Genomic DNA, 5,891 nt, shown 5'->3' on the forward strand with positions numbered 1-5,891 from the left:
TTCATCCCCACGACCACCAGAGGGCTGAAGAAGACCCCCTAGCAACAGCCGGCGCAACCGCAGAAGATACAGGAAGTGCCATGTATACCCGGGACTYGAATCGCATATAAGGAGACTGTGRGGGGGSGGTTGCGCGCGCTGTTGGTGGAGCAGGAGACTCCCCGGCCGCCCAGCGCTGTTTTGCTTACTTGTGACTTGCTCAATTATTTTATAAATTGGAATTTATGCAACCCRGCCCGAGTGGTTGTCAATTTGTCACGTTTACCTATAACAAGGAGGAAGCCATGCGCACAGTGCTAAAACAGCTCAGAAGCAGCAACTGTGGCCTTGTTTACCTTCCTCTGGATTATTCCCAATTTTTTTTTTTACCCAATGAGCATGCAAAAGATGTATCCCTCCCTCTCTGTCTGGAACCCAGCTCCTTACAGGCTGGCTTTCTGCTGGATGGTTTCATGTTCTSTAAACCCAAAGAAGCTGATGAATGTGAATCTAGCAAGGGAGATATTAGAGTTAGGATTTCTAACCCAGCAGTGAAATTARACCAAAGAAGCCATGGTCTAGTACCATAGAGTCTAATCCAGGGTAAGTGAGAGGTTTGCCAGTGCTTTGTGTGGGTGCAGACCAGAATCTCTAGGTAGTAATCGGGTGCCTGTGTTTTCTTATAACATCAATGGCGGGAATTAGTAACAAGATATAGTACACTCAGAATGGATTCTACCTTATTATGGAGATGTGTACACATTCTCTAAAGCGTATCGTGCAAATTAAATGGACCTGTGATTCCAAGATAGTTAACAGGCCCATTCCCAGTGGAGGAAATTATTTAATTGGAAGTGTTATTAAAAATCCATCTTGAAGGTATTCCCCTTACATTTTGGGATCACTGATGCGAATACTAGTACCATAAGACTGTCCTGGCATTGTTGCCTAGCATGCATATGSCTGTTTTATTTCTGTAAAGGAACTGTAAAGCAGAAGGAAACAGTGGATGGCTTTCTGGATAGACCATAATTTTGGAAGTGCTTTTCAAGCCCAATCTCAGGTGTAAATCAATCATAGGGACCTATGGCAAATCACTTCCTTTGTGCCTCAGTTTCCTTTTTATAACATGGAGAAAGTGATATTCTCCTCCTTCTTCACTGCTTTTCTTGCACACACAACCCCTTGCAGTAAAACTGCTTGGCTCCCTTCCCTTTGCAGTAGGGACTGCCTGCCACTGGATACTGCTGTACTGTCTACCAGAAGGAGAGATTGTGGCTCTAGCCTTTGTCACAGTACAGACAATTTTGGTGGATACTGCTGAAGATACTGGACAAGCATGGATAGCTGTTTACCTTCCAGACAGTATAGGTTCATGAACAACAGCAAGTGGGTGCCTTGGGTTCTTATTGAACAATCTGGATACATAAATATGCAACCTACTCTTGGGCTCCAGGCAAGTTCATCACACAGACTTTAGAACCAATCAAGTGAATACCTTTGGACAGTGCGATGTTACTGGTGTCAGCATGCACCACAGTAGAAGTCCTGTATATCTCTGCTCTGGACTGAACTGTATGTTTCTGTTTCCTTCTTTAATTAGAGCCAGATTTCAACCACCACAGCTATTGCCAAGGCAGAGGACAATGATGAGAAGGAGTTACCCTGGTTGCTGTATCTGTAGCGAAGATGCCAATTTGCATGCCGTGGCTGTGACAGGGACCTTTACTGCCAGCACTGCTTTTGGTGTCTCCCACAACCCCTCTTCATCTGAGAGGTGAAGCACAACGAAGCTTGGTCACCAAGGATGGGAGGGAGAGGGGGGGCTTCCTGTTGTGTAGAAGAACAGACAGCGGAGGAAAGATTGAGGAAACTGAGGAACCCAAGAATTAACAGATATCAGTATTTATCCCAGGCTTCAGGGACTGAACCAGTGCTAGGCAGAAACATTTGGATCAAATGTTTCTGTGCTGCTGCAGTGCATATGTGGGCACACTGTTTGAGTGTTCTCTGGAGCAGCTGATGTGCTGTATTGCATGGGCTGGAATGAGTGAGACCATTGTTCAGCARTTCCTATAGCTTGTTAAGGACATTGATGAATGATGCAGGCTGTATTCTCACAGGAGGAGAGATCAAAATGTATGCATTCCTCAAGCTTTTCTAAGGATAAGACCCTGCATTTTTAAGCTGTATGAAAATGGCTGGTTGCTGAAATGCATACAGAAGAGTCTTGTCCCCTCAGTCAGGCCTTGTAGTGGCCACAGTCCTAGTTCTTAAACACCTGAAACTTGATTTCTGACAAAAAGTTATATATATCTGGTTTGGGAGATTAATTTCCTTGGATACAAAGCTATTTCGTCACAGGTTCTAATGTGGCTTCCTTTTGTCATGCCTCTTACAAAAGCATTGGAGTTGGCTAGGYTGTCAGGTTAGTGCGGGATGACAATAAGACAGCAGAGTGCTAAAGATCTGGTTGGGAGAGCAAGAGATGCCTGTCAGTGTATTCTCTCGCTTCCTGCCTACAGAGAGATGTGAATGGAGTGGGTGAGAACATATTAAAATGGCAAGGAAACATATCAATGGCAATGATGCCATGTTTTTTCTTAAAAAAAAAAAAAGAAAAAAAAAGAAAAAAGCAACCAGGTCACCCAAAAAGCATTAGTAAAAGCAGAAGCAGCAGCTTGGCAGGTGAGTGAGTAGCTCAGTTGTATGCTGCAGATAGAGCTGATTTCTTACTCAACCATGCCCTCTTCTGAGCATGGGTAAGACAACCTCCAATACACTGCATTCTGGCCACATGTTAGTCACAGCACACAGCTTTCAGAGATGTATAGAGCAGGCTGTAATTCCAGCTGCTGTTACAGGAGTTGCTAATGGACCTGGGAGTTGGAGCCATGGTGCTGAAAATTCACCAGTTGCATGAATCTCTTAAGACAGAAAGAGACAGACATACTGGCCTATTGCCATTTCCCAAATCCAGAAGTCAAGGAGGAGCAGAGCTTTCTGGTGGAGCAGGTACTCCACAAAGCATTTTGCAGGCTTCTATTACAAGCAAATATCTCAAGTGGTAAGTCCATGTGGTAGCCCGCAGGGTTCTTGCAGATAGCCCTTGTGGTGGGTTTCTGGTAGAAGGTGCTGAGGGACATCCTGTGTGGTAGCTAAGGGTGGGTGCCCTTGGGTATTTACCACTGACTGTAGTMCTTGTTTGCTTCTCAGGGAAAGCCATGATGTGTTTGACCTGAAAAGAGTACCATACCTTACACCATCATCTTCCTTGCAAGTAGAAATGATCACATCCCTTATGGGCAGCAAAGGAAATGGAAAAAGAGAGGGAGTTTGCCAGGTARGAAGAATCCTAGTGGATTTTCAGCCAAAACAGGTGGTGTCTTGGACAATTAGAGGGTAATCTGAGAGATTTGGAGGGCACGTGACCTTTTCCCCTCACAAACACAGTCAGAGCAGTGCTCGGYTTGCAGTGCGTGCTTGGGATAAATGAGGGCTTGATTTGAGGAGATAGCTATAAGCCTTTGAATATAGGCAGTGGGTAGCAGTAAGGATGTATGTTTAAGGTGGTGCTGGGTGGCTGATAAATAACTTCCTGCTTTTGCTAACAACTCACATGGTGGCTCAACAGGCAATAAAGCACCTTGCGCTAAAGAAACTGTCTACAACTTGATCACATGTGTTATGAACTTCCAAAGCATTATAAAATGTATTTGTAGATGCCTGTGGTTAAATTCTTCCCTGGGGATGCCTGATGACCCTTTGCAAAGTGTCAGCCTCTTGTAATAAGATCTCAGCCTTAGTGCCAAGTGGCTCAGGGAATGAAGTTGAAAGTTGTGAAGCAACCTAAAATGTTTCTGTGGTGTGGCTGGAAAAATGCAGGGAAGGCATTGCATTCTACTCCAGTGATGGTTACCCTGCTTTGACAGGCAGCATTGCTCATGTACTTGGAAAGGAAGGAGGCTTTGTAAAGGTAAYGTGCTACGGATATACTGAGGAGTGTGTGATATGCTGCAAAATGTGCTAGAAGTGGCCAGGGACCCCCCTGCCAGCAGTACTGGGGTGATGCCGGCAGGAAACCCAGGTCGAGGAACTGGAGAGTTGGCACCAGGGCCAAGCATGGCTAGGGTGGGCAGTGTAATGCCAGCACTGCCCACCAGCACTCTCCAGCAGCAGGATTTTCAGATTTTCCTTCCGAACTGTCCTGGCAAAACATCTGGGTGTTTCCCAAATGAAACCCTTTGTTTGGAGAAGGCACAACCATGTGCTCTGATTTCTCCAGTGAGATTCTTTGCTGGATGTTGTTAATGTTTCYAGGCTGCCCTGAAACTGCTGTTTCCAGGGTTTTTTCAGCTTGTGGGAAAGCCGCTGCCCATGTTTGATCCCGTGTCGCTGCACAGGCTGCCTGAGCCCCCCTTCGTTCTTGCTCTGGCAATGCAGAAATGGAGCCAGGCCTGGCTGTGGGCTCCTCCATCTCTCAGGATGGTGAGAGARCACCCAGCCACTCCAGGGTGGCCTGGGAGGAAGAGGATGGAGCCTCCTGGGAGTGCAGCTCCCAGTTGCAGCCCTACAAAGTGTGTGTGCCCCAGCGGCAGCAGAGAAGTGAGTGRGCACCGCTGGACAGGGCCAAGAGCTGGGAGTGCAGCCTGCTCTGCCCCAGGCTCTGTCCCCCCAGCAGGCTGGAGTCGGGGTTCCCCAGGGGTCTGGTGGCACAGTTGTATCTGAATGCTTGCCCCTGCTCCGAGCTTGGGAGCCAGCCCCAGCAGAGCATTGCCTCAGAGGGGAGAGGAGCAGAGGGGAYCCAGCTCCTGTGCCATGGGGTGGGCAGGGAGAAGCAGCTCAGCTGGCACAAGGCAGTGATGCTGCAGGGCAGGGATCTTTCCTGCTTGTCTGTGGGCAGGTTCTTACCCTGGATGCACTTGCAGCTTTCCTTCTGATGCTGTGCTCCAGCGTTGCACCCTGCCTGCTAGGTGTCTCCCAGCCCTGAGGGATAGAGGGGAGACAGGATGTAAGTGTCCCATCCCAGTCTCCTGACATGGAGCTTGCAGAGTCCAAGGCAGTAGGCATGTGGCTGGGCAGAGGGCTCAGGTGTTTCCTCTAATCTGTCCTGCCAGCCCCTAAAGCCCTGCCTGTTCTCTTTCTTTATCAGATCTAGGCTCTTTTGTCTCCAGCTACTTCATTCTGCCAAGGGAAGAGGAGGAAGGCCTGAAATGTGTGCCTTACTCAGGAGCAGAGGAATGACAACTGTAGACATTTCTGTCTGGGTTGTRCCTGCCTCTCCTGGAAGGTCCCTCTGTGTCTAGTCCATGCTACAGAAGAAAGAAGCCCTTGGAGGGCTGGTGGCTGGGCAGAACTGCACCCTTCCAGGTGTCCCACACATCACTGCATGCCCTGCAATGTTCTGGTCCTGCTGGCCATGCCTCTGCCCCTCTCACGCTCTCCGTCTGCCTCTCTCCCCACTGACATCAGAACTAGGCACAGAAGCTGAGGTTTCTGGCCTCCATCTGCATCCTCTGCAGAGCCACCAGCGCTGATTCCATGGTATGGGAGCTGGCTTGTTGCTGCAAATGTGAGGTGGCAGAGATGACTGAGGTGAGGAGACACCCAGTAGGCCTGAGGGAGGGGGTAAGGCTAACTGGGCACTGGCACACAGGTGATGGTAGGCATGAGAGTGAGGGAGAGGCCTTGCCCCATGGCTGAACATAATTGTAGTCTGCAGGGAAGCAAGCAGAGATTCTTGGGTGCAGACCATGCTGGAGGAAATTCAGAGAGAAGGCCTCAGGCCCCCCCTGCCCCTCAGCGGCACAGGTAGCAGAGACAAGCTGTGGCTATTGGAGTTAGGGGCCTTCCTTAGGGGCCTTCTTGGGATGTTAAATGATATCCAGTGATAATCTCCGCCTGGCACCACC

The sequence above is a fragment of the Apteryx rowi genome, unplaced genomic scaffold (genome assembly GCF_003343035.1).
Source record: "Apteryx rowi isolate R43461 unplaced genomic scaffold, aptRow1 scaffold_363, whole genome shotgun sequence".
Lineage (NCBI taxonomy): Eukaryota > Metazoa > Chordata > Aves > Apterygiformes > Apterygidae > Apteryx > Apteryx rowi.